The sequence below is a fragment of the Saccopteryx bilineata genome, chromosome 2, assembly GCF_036850765.1.
Source record: "Saccopteryx bilineata isolate mSacBil1 chromosome 2, mSacBil1_pri_phased_curated, whole genome shotgun sequence".
NCBI lineage: Eukaryota > Metazoa > Chordata > Mammalia > Chiroptera > Emballonuridae > Saccopteryx > Saccopteryx bilineata.
In genome coordinates this window covers 373366606-373383618 of record NC_089491.1, presented here as the reverse complement: position 1 = coordinate 373383618, position 17013 = coordinate 373366606, and the positions used below count along the sequence as shown (strand labels likewise).

General features: G+C 49.1%; 1 pseudogene; it reads right to left on the bottom strand.

Annotated features, from left to right (window-relative positions):
* Positions 1-3659: 3659 nt before the first annotated feature.
* Positions 3660-4636, bottom strand: LOC136323579 (protein FRA10AC1 pseudogene; annotated as a pseudogene).
* Positions 4637-17013: the final 12377 nt, after the last annotated feature.

Below are 17013 nucleotides of genomic sequence, written 5' to 3'. Positions count from 1 at the left end.
GGTAAACAGTGCAGGCGCCTGACAAAAGCAGGTGGCAGGCTGGGGTCAGAGGAGGGACAGGAACCGAGGGCTGTGGCTCAGGGGAGGAGACCACCCTGAGAGAGGCCTGCGGTGAACAGGGAGGGCCTCCTGGACGGGGCGGGGGCTTGAACAGAGTCCAGGATGAGCAGCAGTAGGGGAGTGAGGACAAGGATGTGGCAGATGGGTGGAAAGTTCCAGTAACAAAGGATCTTGTAAAAACAGTCCAAGTGCACTTTCCTACATGCCTGACAGTTGAAGTGTGCCGCGTACATTACCTTGTTTACATCATCAACGCTCCCCTTTGCTGATGACACTGTGTAGATAGCAATATCCCCCTTTTACTGACTAAGAAACTGAGCACAACTTAGTTAAGCCTAAAGCTCCATAAGACTTAAACCAGGGGGTCTGGCCCCGCGCTGCGGGTCTAACCCTGGAGCCACGGGTCTAACCCCCCCCAGCCGCGGGTCTAACCCCCCACCCCACCCCCCACCTCCGTGCCAAAGGAGGAGCCAAGCAGCAGAGGCTGCAGAGCTGACGAGACTCTGACAAGGAACAGCCTTTGCAGGTCAGCCCACTGGATTTAAAGTTTTCTTTTCCCGCAGAACCCAACGATGCTTTTTGAATCAGAAAGGGACACATACAAAGTGTCATATGAGTCAGAGAGCCAGGAGGAGGGTGCCCTGCAGCTGGGAACACAGGGCTGTTGTCCCAGCTGGGTGTCCCAGCGCCCCCTTCATTCCTTCCCTCTGCCACCCCCATAATCCCAGCCTTATCGCTTCAAGACCAAACAACCCTGGCACCTCCCTCAGAGTTGGTCCCCAGGGCCTCTGCCAGCTGTGATCAAGTCACTGCTCAGGAGCTTTCCTGGGCAGCCTGTCCTCCACAGCAGCGACTCACACAGTGGGGTCCTTAGACCCCCTGGGACAGTGTCACCTGGGAAGTTTGCTCAAAACGCTGATTCCGGCCCTGGCCGGTTGGCTCACTGGTAGAGCATCGGCCTGGCGTGCAGGAGTCCCGGGTTTGATTCCCGGCCAGGGCACACAGGAGAAGCGCCCATCTGCTTCTCCACCCCTCCCCCTCTCCTTCCTCTCTGTCTCTCTCTTCCCTCCTGCAGCCAAGGCTCCATTGGAGCAAAGTTGGCCCAGGCGCTGAGGATGGCTCCATGGCCTCTGCCTCAGGTGCTAGAATGGCTCTGGTCACAACAGAGCAACGCCCCAGATGGGCAGAGCATCGCCCCCTGGTGGGCATGCCTGGTGGATCCAGGTCAGGTGCATGCAGGAGTCTGTCTGACTGCCTCCCCATTTCCAACTTCAGAAAAATACAAAAAAAATGCTGATTCCTGGGTCATTGAATCAAATCTTTATAGGTGAGCCAACATATTTACATGTCTGCATTGTCAATGAGCTCTCTGGGTGATTCTGAGGCCTACCAAAGTTTGAGAACCACTAGCCAAGGAGCGAGATCCATTGAACTCCTGTGTGAAACTACGAAGGTGTGGGACAGGAACAAAGCTAAATCAGCCCTGAGAAGCCCAGCTGTAGGCAGCTTACTTGGCATGTGAAGTAAGAGACCCAGTTCAGGGCCCAGTTTTGCTACTTTCTATCTGGGTGGCCTTTGGCTCACGTGATCAAAACCTCAGTTACCCAGCTGCCAAATTGTCAAAAACTATAAGGATCTGAAATTTACTCTTTTTTTTTTCTCTTTGTGACAGAGACAGAGAGAGGGACACACAGGGACAGGCAGACAAGAAGGGAGAGAGATGGGAAGCATCAATTCTTTGTTGTGGGACCTTAGTTCTTCATGGATTGCTTTCTCATATGTGCCTTGATGGGGGGGGGGCCTACAGCAGAGCGAGTAGCCCCTTGCTCAAGCCAGCAACCTTGGGCTCAAGCCAGCAATGATGGGTCATATCTATGATCCCACATCTTTTTTTATTATTATTATTTACTCTGATCTTTTTTCTTTAATTATTTTTATTTATTTATTCATTTTAGAAAAGAGAGAGAGAGAGAGAAGGGGGGAGGAGCAGAAACCATCAACTCCCATTTGTGCTTTGACCAGGCAAACCCAGGGTTTTGAACCAGCGACCTCAGCATTCCACATCAACACTTGATCCACTATGCCACCACAAATCAGGCCCCCACATCTTTTTTGCAAGCTAACAAGTTAGGCTGCTACATTCAGCCTGGCAGAAGACTTGAGATTCCTAGGTCAAAGACAAAGGACTTCATTACTCAGAGCACAGCAAGCAGCAGGGGCTTCCTGTGTGCATTGATTCCTCTTGCCCTGCCCCCAAGTACCATGGGGACAATGTACAGCTCGACCAGCTGGGTGCTACATGGGTTTTGCATCATAGCTGAGAAACCCCAAGCTTTGAAAAACCAAATCTTTTATAATTGGTTTGCAAACAAGCCTGTTTGATCTTTGCTCCGGAGGGAAGCGTCATTGTTGTTACACAGAACAATTAAAAAAATACCCTGCCTCTGCTCATGGAGCTGCTATCTCTGTCTCCAACGCAGTTCATTACTGAAACACCTTGGAAAGACAGACCAGGACAAAAGCTGCCAGTGTCTCTGGTTACAAGATGGGCAGAAACACAAGAGATCCCTAGAGAATTATCTCCCAACACGAATGGGAACATCAACATTTCTCTTAAAAGCTTTGACTGAGACCGAGTTTTAACGCTTTAAATCAGATCACAGGAGGGAAAATTAATGAGAATAGGAGGGATAATTATAGAGGCGATAAGATAAGTAGGCAAGTATCCAGAGAGAAAAGCGATAAGCAGGAAGCCTTTCATAACAGAACTATGGGAGCAACAAAGGGAAAGTATTTGCAACCTATACGATGTGCAGAAGGCTAATAACCTTAAGACATAAAAAGAGTTCCTACAAATACCTAAGAGAACAATAGCACAGGGGAAAAAGAGCAAGAATATGAGCAAACAGTCCCCAGGAAAGGATATACAAATTGCATTCAGACATAGGGAAATACTCAACCTCATTCACAGTAAGAGAAATGCAAATTCAGACTGTCATGAAATCTCGTTTTGTACATGTCAGAATGGCAAAGATGAAAAGGGCCGATAACACTATCTGTTGGGTTGGGAATAGAAAGAACTGGACAATCCACACATTATTTTACTTATTTATTTCTACTTTAGCAAGAGAGAAAGGGAGGGGGAGAGAGAGGAACATCAATCTGTTCCTGTATGTGCCCTGACTGGGAGTCAAACCTGCAACCTCTATGCCTCGGGATGATGCTCTAATCAACTGAGCCATCCGGCCAGGGCATCCGCACATTTTTGGTAGGAGTAAAATCAGTATACTGTATACTCTATGAACAGAAATTTCCAACATCTCTCAAATTTTTAAATATAATTTTTAACCCATCAACTTCTTTCACAGGTATTTATCTTTCAGGCAAACTTTTGCACATGTGCAGAATGGCATGATGTAGTAGGATGTGCGTTGCCGCCTTATTTTAATAGTAGCAAAATACTGTAAACACCTAAATATCTATTACATGACACCTCTATACAATAGAACACAGTGCCACTATCTAAAAGAATGAGTCAGCTCTATATAGGACTGGTTTAAAATTTTTCAAAAAAAATTTTTTTTTTTTACATAAAATTTTTGGGGGATAGTTTCAAGATGTATTTTTACATTAAGGAATGTGGGCTTCTCTCTTTCATCTCACAGAAATAAATCTTGAAAATACTCATCAAATTCTTCTTCCTGTGATTTTTCATCGGTTTCCGGTAGTGGGCCTTTCCAAAGTTCAGATTCTGAGGTACTTTCTTCCTCATCAGAGTTTCCTTGATCCTTTTTCTGAGAGGGCTCTTCTGCTCTTCTGCAGAAGATAATCTGGGCTTTTTATGTGATGGCTCTTTTCAATCTTTTTTTATTTTATCCTTCCTGTTTTTGGTCTTGACTTTTTTCCTCCTGTGATGAAAATTTAATTTAAAGGAACATTCTTGGCATAACCTTAGTTTAACAAGTGCATTTCTCTTTTCACTATGCTCAACATAACCAAAATTAACCTCCCAACTCTTTAAGTTGTCTTTTTTATCACAATATTTATTTCCACAGAAAAATTGGCCTTTTCCTGAAATTACTTCTTTTTCTACTCTCCACCTAAATCCAAACTTATTTTCTTTGTATCGACTGAGATCTGCTATGCAGTATTCCTTGAATAATTTATCATAGTATTTCTTTGCAAGTCTCTTCTCCCAATTCATGTCCATTTCATCCTCCTCATTCCATAGGAATCTATGATTTTCTTGTATAACACCCATGTCTGTCTTGTCATTTTTCCTCTTTCGTATGAAATCTTCCTTTTTGCCACCATAGTATAAAATATAGTCATTTACAAACTTAGTATGCCTTTGATAAGCATCCATAGCTATCAGATGAAACCTTCTATTTCTTGCTTCTTCCCTATCCAGCAATTCTGCTGCAACCTGTTTATGGACCACCTTTCCATGTTTTTCTTTCTGATATGGTTTTTGAAGCAGTACATCATCTTCAACTGTCCTTTTCTTCCTTTTGCTAGATTCTCCACAGTGTTCATCATCACTAAAATCAGAGTCATAACCTCCATGACCATGCATCCTGCTATGAGAGTTCCTCCAGGCCACCACTTGCTCCTAGGAACGAGGCAGCCCTTTCTGTATCTCTGCCCTTCCTAGCAGTCTCAGTGTGGTTTCTTCAGTGGTCCTTGGTTATAGAATCCTCTTATTTAGTCCAAAGTTGGTTTTTCAAGGTGATTGTCCTTAAAATTAAGTTGTAATCCACTTTGGTTCTTGGAGGTAGGAGTTGGAACATCCACCTACTTCATCACTATCTTGCCACCTCAGGAAAATTTTTCTGTGATCCAACAGCCCCTGGATTCATTCAGCACAGGATGGGAGACATCCCATTCAGACCACTAGCACTGAACAGAGCTTCGGTGTCCCCCAAGCGAAGCCCTCCTGAACCCGGGAATACAAGTGGCTGAAGGTGGGAGCACGAGGTTTCCTCACGCCCTCTCTGAACTTCAACGTTTTTCTCTTTTCTCCTTCCTTAAATGCAACCTTTATTCCTGTGGTTGGCTCCCACACTGGAAGGGGCATTGCAAGGTGGGAGAGAGTGACCTATTGGGGGAGGAAGCTGGAGAGGCAGGAAAACCTGCAGAAGGAGCTGGAGACCTCAAAATATTTTATTAAATGAAAAAGATGGCAAAGTGATGTAAATAGACTGCCACCTTTAGCATGAGTGCTCCAGGGAAAAACACAGATATGTATACGTTTTTAAATGCACAGGATCTCATTAGAAAGAGACACAAGAAAGTGCTAGATAGCACGGGATGCTTCTTGGGAGGGGAGCTGGGGACTGGATTCAAAGGATGCAGAAAGACTTAACAGTTTGTTTCATATTCTCTGTACTTCTAAATGTTTGGATAGTGTTATGCATACATAGACTTCCAAAAACTATGTATAAAGTCTTCCAAAACTGTACATAAAATATAGTCTTCCAAAAACTAAATATAACATACATTTGTAAAAAATAAAATAAAAATAAACTTGGGCATTCAGATCTTCCATGAAATTTGGACAGGCTGAGACCCCCAAGTCTGGCCCCAGCAGGGCCTCAATCCTGCAGCCGCTCTGGATCTCGGTGGCTACAGGTGACCTCCCTGTGCAGTTCCCAGCTTTGCCCAGAACCACGCCCAGGAAGCATCATTCATGCCCTCACTCCACTCCTCCCCCAGGCCCAGTGCCAGGTGCAGACAGAACACAGAGATGAAAGAGATCCAAGCCCCGCCCCTCCAGCTCCCAAGTATAGTGGGTGAGGTAGAGGTGGGGCCAGACCCATCCCACACAGATCTACAAACAGATGATAAGCAGTGCAGCATAGTAGCGTAAGAGTGAAGATTTATGAGTGACCGTGTATGAGGCTGCAACAAGCTTGGCCTTTGAAACAAGCCACACCTCGGTTTGAGAGCCGCTCATCAGCTGGCCCAGTTATTGAACCTCCCCGAGCTTCAGTCCCCCCCCATAAAGTGTGGCCTGGGTTCAATTTACAGATACACAGTTACTTAACCTCTCAGTTTCCCCATCTCTGAAATAGGGCTAATAACACCGACCTCAGAGTTTATGGGGAATAAATAAAAATTGTATGTAAAGAACACTGCCTGGCATAGGGGTCACATGGCAGGAGGCAGGGCAAAATGGAGACCGTCATTGAGAGGACAAATTCAAGGGCCACACTGGCCAGGACCAGTGTCTGAATAAACAGCGGAATGAACACTAAATAAACAGTGACGCTAATCTGGGACCCAGCAGGGCACGCCATACCTCAGGGGGCAGTGTTTGCCCACTGGACTCATAGACCAGCAGCATTTATATGGAAATGGAGCAGACACTGGCCTTTCAGCTTTTCTAAGACTGTTCCTCCAAACCACACCTTCCTGCAACCACACACCAGGTGCTGGCAGATCCTGCTCACCTCCTCTCGCCTGGGCCTCTGCTCGGGCTGTCCCCTCTACCTGCAGGGTCCTTCCCCTTGGCCTTCACCTATTTAAACCCTGCCCCATCTCTAGCACCCCTCGTAGTAGACAGATAATGGCCCTCCAAAGATGTGTATGTTATAATAACCCCCAGAACCTGTGACTATGAACCTTACATGGCAGGAAAGGACTTAGCAGATGGAAAGATTGCTCTGGATTATCCACAAGGGTCCTTAGGATGGTCATAGTCAGGATGGTCAAAGGAGGGAGGCCGGATGGTCCAAGGCAGAGAGAGGAGATGTGACCATGGAAATAGAGGTTGGAGGGATGCACTTTGAAGGAGGAAGGGGCCACAAACCAAGGAATGCAGGCAGCCTCTAGAAGCTGGAAAAGGCAAGGAAACAGATTTCTTCCCTAGAACTTCCAGAAGTAACACAGTTCAGCTGACATCTTGATTTTAGCCCATGAGACCCACTTCAGATTTCTGTTGTAAGCCACTAAATTTGTGATAGCTTGGTACAGCAGCCATAGGGAACTCATACACACTTCTCCCTTAAAGACTCTGTGATCCCTGGCACCTTCCCCACCCCAACACCTTCCCTGCTCTGAGCCCATGGTGTTTTCTCTGAATCTCTCTTGGGCTGTCCATTCCCCACCTGTTGAGCATTGGATGGCTCTTATCTCATTTACTAAAATGAGCATCTTGCAGGCAGGGTCTGCTATTCGTATGTACGTCCCCCATGGTCCTAAGAATTCTCTTAGGTCTTTCTAGATCCATTTCTTCCCCCTCTGCCCTGCTCTCTGCTGGGAAGGCTGGTCTCTGGCTGCCCAGTGGATTAACCAAATGGGAGTCAGCAGCAGGAAAGGTTGGGAAGAGGGAGGCTCAGTACCTATTTCCCTCACAGGCCAGCTGTGGTCACTGGTCCTGGAGGGCAGCCCTCCCCAACTCCCATCACACTGCTCCCTCTTCTCCTCCCCTGTCCCTTGAACTTCCCCTTGCTCCTCCTCAGGTGCAGGCTCATCCCTGCTTCCATCTACACTTCCAAAATCCTTCTCTAAAGTCCCTTCAATTCGCCCTGAGAACCCATCGTATCCTGCAGGCACGCAAGAGTGGCTCAAGTCTGAGTGGATGGTCAGCTGCAGTAGGCCTGGTACACATGCGGACAGTGCCTGGGTCTGTCTCAGATGGTGACCTCACAGGGGCGGAAAGGGCCCGCAGACCCTCTCCCTCCACCTCCAGCTGTACAGGTGGGGAGGAAAGGCCTTGGCAAGGGGGAAGAACAGGAGAAGGCAGAGAGCAGGGGTGAAAAAGTAGCCTGATGGGTTCTCTGGACCCCACATCCTACACAGGAGCATGCATTGAGAGGTCCTAGGCTACATTTCTCCTTTGGCCCCACCCCAGCTCCTGGGGCGGCTGACCCAATGCCAGGCCCTTCCCTCCTTCCGCAGGGCTGCCTCCGTGCCTGTTATCATGGTGCCTGGTGCCTCCAAACCTGGCCATCCCACAGTCCTTTCCTCCCTCACTCCACAGTATCTGAGCTGGTGAGTGACTCACCCCACATGCCCACACCCCACCCTGCACCTGACCCCACCAGACCTGGCCCCTCTCAGCTCCATCTCTGCACTGGCTCCACCAGCCTGAGCAATGCCTGCCCCACACGCTGCACCCTACAGGCCAGGGCTCTGGCTCCGACACTTCTACATTCACACCAGCTACTGTAGACCAGGCGGTGGTACAGAAATCCACTGTGTTCGTTTCCTACAACAGCCTTCAAGGAAGATGACCACCACCCATGTACTGAGGCACAGAGAGGTTAAATGACTGGTGGCAAGCCACATGGGCAGGTGGCAGTGCAGCTGACTCCAAAGCCCCCCTGCCTTCTGTTGGAGCACAAGTCAGGGGAACTCCTAGTCCGGGTTTTGTCTTAGCAGCGAGCTAAGTTTTCCAGACTAGAGACAGGGACAACGATCCTGCCTGCCCACCTTCCTAGGTCGTTTCGAGGCTTAGAGAGAAGAGGGGATTGCGAGGTGGATCAGAGGCTGACATCCGAGCCACATAAAGAGGTGGTGGTGTGCCCTTCGGAGCCAGCCACAGCTTCCTACTTGCAAGCGGCTGGCTATGCCCCGCCTTTGCAGGCTCCTCCCCTCCACGCCTCTGCCTGCAGCAATCTTTGTCCTCAGCTTGCAGAGCTCTCTCTACCCGTGTATAAAGGAATTCAGGGCCCGGCCAACCTGGTGCCACAGCGCCCCCTGCAGGCCATAGGGGACTCGCTGCCCTGCCTCCAGGTGGACTCCGTACTAACTTCCCCAGCCTCTTTCTGCACTCTGATCTTGCTCAATTCTGAGAGGGTCAGAGGAGGGCCTGTCTGGGCAAAGGCAGGCTCTCCATTCAGGCTACTCCCTGGACTTTCTACGGACAACAAACTGGCATTGAGCTAAGAGTGGTTCAAAAGGACGAGCCCAGAAGGGCTAGAGTCCAAAGACAGGATTCTATCTCTGTGACCGTGAGCGTGTGTCTTTCCCTCCCTGGCAACAAGGAGTGAAGGAGGCCATCTCCCCGGAAAGGTACCTCCTCTCCCAGCTCTAAATTGTCGTTTATCTGACATTCAGTTTCCCCGTGTGTAAAACAGCCACAAGGGGCCGCTGCTGCCACAGCTGTGAAGAAAGCTGGAGCTGATGGGAACTGCCCACACCTTCCAGGCTGAACTCCCTACCCCACTACGCCCCTGAAGTCCGTCAGCCCAGCCTCCCTCCTGCCGGTACCAGACGTGTTGGAATCACAATGTAACCCAAATGTCTAAAACCTTCCCGGAATACAACAGTCCCCCCAATTCACAGTTCTATTGGAAGTGGAGTTTAGTGGGAGCCCTGCGGATCAAGCTATGGAAAGTTGCACAGACTCAGAGCACACATCCCTCAATCTCTCGCAAGGGACTGAGACAAGATGCCAGAAGGAAATCCCACCAGCCGTGGAATCTCATGCACTTGGGCTCAAACCCACCAGGGCAGGGAGTCCACCACTTCCTATGGGTCCTCAGATCAGACACTGAAAGTCTCTGAACCTGAGTTCCCTCCCGGAAGCCACCCGCTGGGAGGGTACGCTTTGGGAGCGGAATCAGTGTTTGGGCCGGAAAGCGGAGCCCCTTTCCCCCCTAGCTGTCGCCCTGCAGAAGTAGGAAATGTGGGCAGGTCGCTCAGAGCAGCCTCCAGGATTGCTCAAGAAATCGGATGTTAGAAGGTTGCACAGCTTTGGCATCCTCTCTCTCCCACCATTCCAAACTTCTTCCAGTGTCTTGATTTTGCCAAGCTGCTATTACCTCCAGGTCTCTGCCCTCCCCAGGACCCATTCCACCACCACCCACACACCTCCGCCTGTTTCCTATCCCACCTGCCTCTCCTAACTCTATCCCCGATCCTCACCCAAGTCCAGAGTGGGTGTCCCTGCTCTGAGCATCTTAGCCTGAATTGCTCCCCTATCACAGCCCTTGGATTACTGGGCGTGGTCTCTGTTCACTCGTGTGTCTCTGGTGGGTAGTAAGGTCCGTGTTTGGTTCATTTCCTTCCACTTTTCCCACTGGATTTGATCACAACAGTTTTTTTTTTTTGGAGGGATTATTTTGTATTTCCTAACACCCAGGGAACATATATTGGAAAACTCAGAGGCCCAAAAAATTCCAGAAGGGGCTCCAGTTAGGAAATCTGATGAAGAGGAAGCTTCGATCAACCCTCCCTCCCACCACCCACCCACACACACATACACATGTAAACATGACTACTGGCTGTCGGTTTTGAATTTTCTTTGTTTCCTTTGTATTTACTTCAGGTATCCGTCAAGGCTCACAGAAGTTTCCTTGGAAAATCTCAGCATGTCCTAGTCATGTCAAAGGGAATGGTGGGAAGGGATATGGTGGGTTCGTGTTTGGACCTCAGAAAAAGGAGAGCTGTCTGGTCCTGCAGCTGATGGGGTGGGGACAGCAGAGATGGACGTGAGACTCCAGGGACAGAGAAGATTTGGAGAGATAATGAATCGTGGATTTGCATGGCTCAGAAAGTCTGTGGGCACCATCTACACCTGTACCCTCATCCCTTCATTGTCCTTCCATTTGTACTATGCACTGGGGACCTCAAATGAGAACACTGGTTCAGAGACAAGAAATAACTAGAAAAGGGGACTACTGTTCACTTGTGGTTTCTCGCTTCCTAAGAAGAAGCGAGAAAGCTTTGGTTTCCAAAGCTCTCCTGCTCGTGAGAGGTGCTCACCTCTACACTCAGTCAGTGCTCTGTGATTATTTTAGTGAGCATGAGACAGTCAGCGTGGGCTTGAGAGTCAGCCCAATCCAGATCCTTTGTCAGCTGAGTGCCGGCATCTCTCTGAGCATCAGATTCCCGTCTGGGAAGCTGGGTGGTCGTGGGATTTAAAGTACCTGTAGATGACTTATGTAAAGGCCTGCCAGTCTCAGCACAGAAGAGGTCCGGATGCAGTAATGACGAGGATGGGCTGGAGGCGGAGGGTGACAATGACAGTGAGAACTGCAGTTGTCATCAATGGAGCACACCCTTGGAAAGGAGAGGGGCCCCATTCAGGCACAGCATTCTCAGCACAGTTCTACAACACACCATCTGTACACTGTATTGTGTGTTCACCACCCCAAGTCAAGTCTCCATCCATCACATCTATCCCCCCTCCCCCCTCCTCCACCTCCCCATGCCCCCTCTGCCCCCAGCAATCACCACACTGGGGAGTGGGGGTCCTTACCAGTGACAGAGTGTGATGGGCACACATGGGGAAATCTGAACCAGTAGCTCACCTGGCTCGTGTGGTTACTTGGAAAAAGCAGGTGCTGGGAGTTGGATGGATGACACTCCTCAACTTCAATGCAACTTGCAGTCAGAATGAAGACCACTTGTCTTCTTGCCAGACTCAGCCTCCCCTAGGAAGGGTTTATCTGGAACAAAGATGGCAGACAGTTCTTGACCAATAGATCCTTGTTCCAGCTAGAAAAAGGTGAGAGTGCAGGAAGTATGGGCTTATCTGCAGCTCTCAGGATACAGTTCTGCCTCCTCACTTTGAGCAAATTCCCCACGACTTGCTCGCCACCAACGCTCAGCAGCCACTCCTCACACTCTGCACTATAACATGTTCCAGTTCCTTTGCTGGTGCCACATTCAGTGTCACCTTCAGGTCTTGACAGATGCAGCTCCCCATGCCCAGAACAGTCACCACCCGCAAGACACACACCACCTCCATCAACTGCCATTGGGATAAATCCAACCCATCGTTCAGGCTTTGTCTCAGCACTTCCTCCCTGAACCCCAAGACGGGGTCACACACTCCTGCTGTGTGCCCAAAGCCGCCAGGCTTCAGAGTGGAGGTCAGCATGCTGTGCTGTGGCTGTTGTCACTGGTGCTCTCCCCTGTGAGACTCTTTTTTATTCCTTTTTATTGAATTTATTGAAGTGACATTGGTTAACAAAATTGCGCAGGTTTCAGGTGCACAGCTCTACAACACACCATCTGTACACTATAGTGTGTGTTCACCACCCCAAATCAAGGCTCCACCATCTATCCCCCCTCCACCCTCCTCCACCTCCCCATGCCCCCTCTGACCCAGCAATCGCCACACTGTTGTCCGTGTCCATGAGTTTTTTCTCCTTTTCTTTTTAACAAATATGATTTTTTTTTATTTATTTTTTTTTTACAGGGACTGAGAGTCAGAGAGAGGGATAGACAAACAGGAACGGAGGGAGATGAGAAGCATCAATTATCAGTTTTTCGTTGCGACACCTTAGTTGTTCATTGATTGCTCTCTCATACCTGCCTTGACCACGGGCCTTCAGCAGACTGAGTAACCCCTTGCTGGAGCCAGTGACCTTGGGCTCAAGCTGGTGAGCTTTTTTTTTTTTTTTTTTTTTGCTCAAGCCAGATGAGCCCGCGCTCAAGCTGGCGACTCGGGGTCTCGAACCTGGGGCTTCCGCATCGCATCCCAGTCCGATGCTCTATCCACTGCGCCACTGCCTGGTCAGGCTCTCCTTTTCTTTTTTGCTCAATCCCTGCACACCCCTAGCCCCCCTGAGAGCTGTCAGCCTGCTCTCTATCTATGAATCTGTCTCTATTTTGCTTGTTTGTTCGTTTTGTTCATTAGGTTCCACAAATGAGTGACATCTCCCCATCAGCCTCGAAAGGGCAGAGCCTGTGTCTGCCTGGGTCACTGTCGCAGCCCCAGCAACTCGCTGTATGCCTGGCCCAGAGAGGCCCTCGATGAGCACGTGCAGGATGAGGGGGTCCATGAGTCGGTAAAGGCAGGCAAGGGCTGTACTTGGGGCTCCTGACAAGTGGGGAGCTCCGAGGGGCTAACTCCCCTCTTCATCCTCACCTCACCTTTGGACCTCAAACGGGACTCTTTCTTATGGGTTTTGTGTTTTCTTGATTCACTTCCCTGAGGTTTCCGTCTATCGTTGAAAATTCCTTCTGACAATCCCTAACATGTCCTGGTCATGCTGAAGGGAACAGATGAAAAGGATGGTGGTTTACTGGTTTGAGCCCGAGTTAAGGTGAAAATGGCATGTCCCGGAGGCTCAGGGTGCTGGTGGCAGCAGAGATGGGGTGAGAGATTCCTGCAGAGCCATCTGAAGACGTCTGAGTGTCAGACCCAGACGGTGTTGGGGCATGAGGTCTTAGTGACTGTCTGGTCCCAGACCCTCTCACTCCTTCCTTAGTTGTTTAGTCACTCATTCCTTTAACAAGCTCAGACAAAGTGCCTTCACAGGGGAAACTGAGGCAGAGAGAGCCAAGCTCAGTCTTCGTTGGTTGCAGGGTTGTCTCGAAACAGCTATTCCCCACTCTGCCGAAGCCCGTGTCTGACCTTAGAAAGGGCCACAACTGTTGGAGGCCAGACAGATTGTGCCAGGAAGCCAACATTTGGAGCCAGCTCAACTTTGGGCAAGTTACTTCCCTTCTCTGAGCCTCGCTTTCCTCATCTGTAAATTAAAGCCACGGTATCTACTTCTCACGGTTGGAATGAACAAGATGACATACGGAATCTGCCTCCTGCCTGCCATGGAAAGCCTCTCCAGCCGCCATCGCTGTGTCAGGGGGCCCATCGGCGTTCACAGCCCCCGTCCCCTCCTGTCACAACACACCACTCAGCAGTGTGCCTCAAGCACTAGACCGTGAGCCTCATGGAGAAAGAGACCTCGTCTGTTTTGTTCACGATTTTATTTTTTTTTTCAACCCTTGAAAAGCCACCAATAAATATTAGTCAAATGGCTGAAGAGAGGAATGAATGGTCCGAAGAAGGGGTTGAAATGGATGGAGACCCCAGTGAGAGGCGTCCCTCCGTGGAGAGGCGGCGCTGAGACTCCGCCCTCGCCCTAGCTCTCCTCAGCGCACTGTCTCGCTGGGTTTTATTTGTTGTTGCTGGCGGTGGTTCATTTCCTTGAAGTTTCCTTTAGGTTTCATGAGCATCCCCTCCGGTTGTCCAGGTAGTTCTCAGTCTAGTATGAGGAGCGGAGAAGGGAACCGACTTTGTTCCTGTTTAGGCCTGAGATAGGGAGAGAGCAGCAGGGCCCCGAGGCTAAGAAGCCCAACAGCAGCCTTGACACGTAGGAGAGACTCGACAGAGAGGGGAGCCCGGGGAGATCAAAGTCCTGGAGATTTATGAGTGCTGGAATAACAGATGTGGAGCCAAAAGTACTTCCAGAGACCAGCCCACTGTCACTCAATCCTCCACGATTCGTTCATTCACTCTTTCCTCCCTTCTGCAAGCATGGATCCAAGGCCTTCTGGGTCGGGAAACCGAGGGCCCAAGAAAGAGTCCACATAGGTGAAGTCACCTGTCTTCTTCTCAGTTCTTTATAGTGTCCTTGCTTTTCACAAAAAACATTTCTGACAAACCTCAGCTTATAGGATTTGCTTGACTCTGTATTCAGTACAAGGTTGATGATTATTGGAGGTCAGAGGGCAAGAGGAACACCAACTTGGGAGCCAGGCCAGACTGGAGTTGAGTCTTTACTTGGTCACTGATAAACTGTGCCACCTCAGACAAGCTACTTAACCTCTCTGAGCTAGAGCTTCTTCTATAAAATGGGCATGATAATCCCTACTTCATTAGATCAGACTTTCCAAGTTCAAATCCTGGCTCCCTCCCTTAGAAGCTATGTTATCTTTCCAGCAAGTCATTTAATCCTACCAATCAAGTTTCCTCATGTAGGAAGTAAAAAAATGAACACCGGCATGAGTTTGTTGTGAGGACTAAATAAGGTAATATATATAAAGTGCTTAATACAGTGCCTGGCACATGGTAAGTCCCTGCCTCTTCTCCTTGTGAACAAATGTTCTTATTCTTGGCCATCCAGATGCTTTGAAAAGGAATTCTCCATCTGATGGCTGTGCCTTCCCAAAGTAAAGGCCAGAAATTAGCCTCCCAGCGCCCCCTGCGGCTAGAGCACAGACACATGACCAGGCTCTCCCAGCCATTGTTACACAACTATTGTTATACCTGTACTTTGCATAAGCCTGCAAGATGGGAGCTAATGTCCTGAAGGTGGGGCCTCCCGGGACCTATTCTGGCAGGAGTGGCCACAGAGACATCCAGCTTCTCAAAGCAGCCGTGCCAGAGGCTTGGCAGTAGCATCAAGTGGAAAGTGCCTGCAGATGGTGGCCGGTGGGGCTTCCTCTGGCTGCACAGCCTTCCGGCCTGGTTCTCAGGGAGTTCTGCCTGCAGATTCTGTGACTTGCCCGATATCCCAAAGCAAACTGGCTTCGGAGAGTGGGTTCTGATCTTTGCAGATTAAAACCCCAACTGATACAGAATTCAGTAAAAAGAAGGATTGCAGGCAAGAAGAGCCCTAAGTAATCTCTGCTTGGGTGTCTGTTTTAGTCTTATAGGGCTGTGAGAACAAAGTACCACAGACTGGGTGACTGAAACAATGGAAATTTATTGTCTCATGGTTCTAGAGGCTAAAACTCCTAAACCAAGTTGTCGGTCGGCGTGGTTTCATCTGAGGCCTCTCTCCTTAGCTTGCAGATGGCCGCCTCCCTGCTGTATCCTCGCACCGTCTTATTCTGGTGTCTCTGTGTGTCCAAATTTCCTCCTCTTAGAAGGACACCAGTTGGATTGGATTAGGGCTCAACCTTACAGCCTCATTTTAACTTAATCACTTCTTTAAAAGCTCTTTCTTCAGAGTCACATTCTGAGGTCCTAGGGGTTAAGGCCTCAACATACGAATTTTGGGGGACACAACTCAGCCCACAACAGTGCCTGGAACACATTGTAAATTCAGCATGTCCAAAACAGATTCATCTTCCACCCCAACGGCCTCTACTCACAGCTCCCCATATCACGAGGTAACTTTTTCCATCTAGTTGCTCAGACAAAACACATGGAGACACTTTTGACTCCTCTCTTTCTTTTACACCCATACGCAGTCAGTCCTTCAGGAATCCTGATGGCGTTACCTTCAAGTCATGTCTGGGATCTGCTGCCTCGAACCATCTCCACTCTGAGTCTATGGTCTCTCGCCTGGATTGCCTCTGTCCAGATGGTTTTCTACCTCTACCCTCACTCACTCCCTCGGCCTCTAACCAAACAGCAGGCAGAGAAATCCTTTTAACATATAACAGATGGTGCTGCTTCTCTGCTCGAAGTCCCGTGTGTTAGTTATGCTCACCAAGGGTAGCTGCTGTAACAACCTCAAAAATCTCCCTGGCTTATTGGGATACACCTTTGTACTTGCTCAGGGTAAGATGGATGTGCCTGCTCCTGGTTGAGCAGGTCTCCTGAAGCCTCCCTTCCAGGCAGCAACTCAGGCATCCAACTCCTCTGGCATCTGCCATCTCGGAGCCCTCAGCTTTCAGTCAGTCCCATTTCACTAAGCGTAAAGGCCACGCTCCTTAGAGGGACCTCTAAGGCCTTATGATGGAGCCAGCCCTGACCTCTCTGACCTCATCTTCCACTACCCATTTCCTCACTCGCTCATTCTGCTCCAACTACACTGGCCTCCTTGCACACCAAATATGTTCTCAGTTTAGTGCCTTCACACACCCAAGCCCTATGCCTGCATCGACTCCTATCACCTACCTGCTTGACAACCTCCCTCCCTCAGCTAGTATTGGTTAAACTTCACCTTCTCAATGACCCCGCCTTGACTACCCCATTAACGTTGCAATTCTCCTCTCCCCATCACAGCACTCTGAGCCTCCTCATTCTTCCTTATTTCTCTTTGCACTTGTCACCTTCAAATATATTATAATAATTTATTCACTTATTACATTTATTGATTTCCCCTCCCCCCTACCTAGAACGTAACCTCCACAGAGACAAGAATCTTTGTCTCCTTTGTTTATTAAATAGTGTGTGGCATAGAAGGAACTTAGTACATAGTCATCCAATAAAAGTTGTTGAATGAACGACATGAGCATCAGAATGGTTATCTGGTCTAGAGGGGCCTGAAGAAGTAAAAATATAGCTCTTATGAAATGTGGGACTCTAGAAGTCCGTGG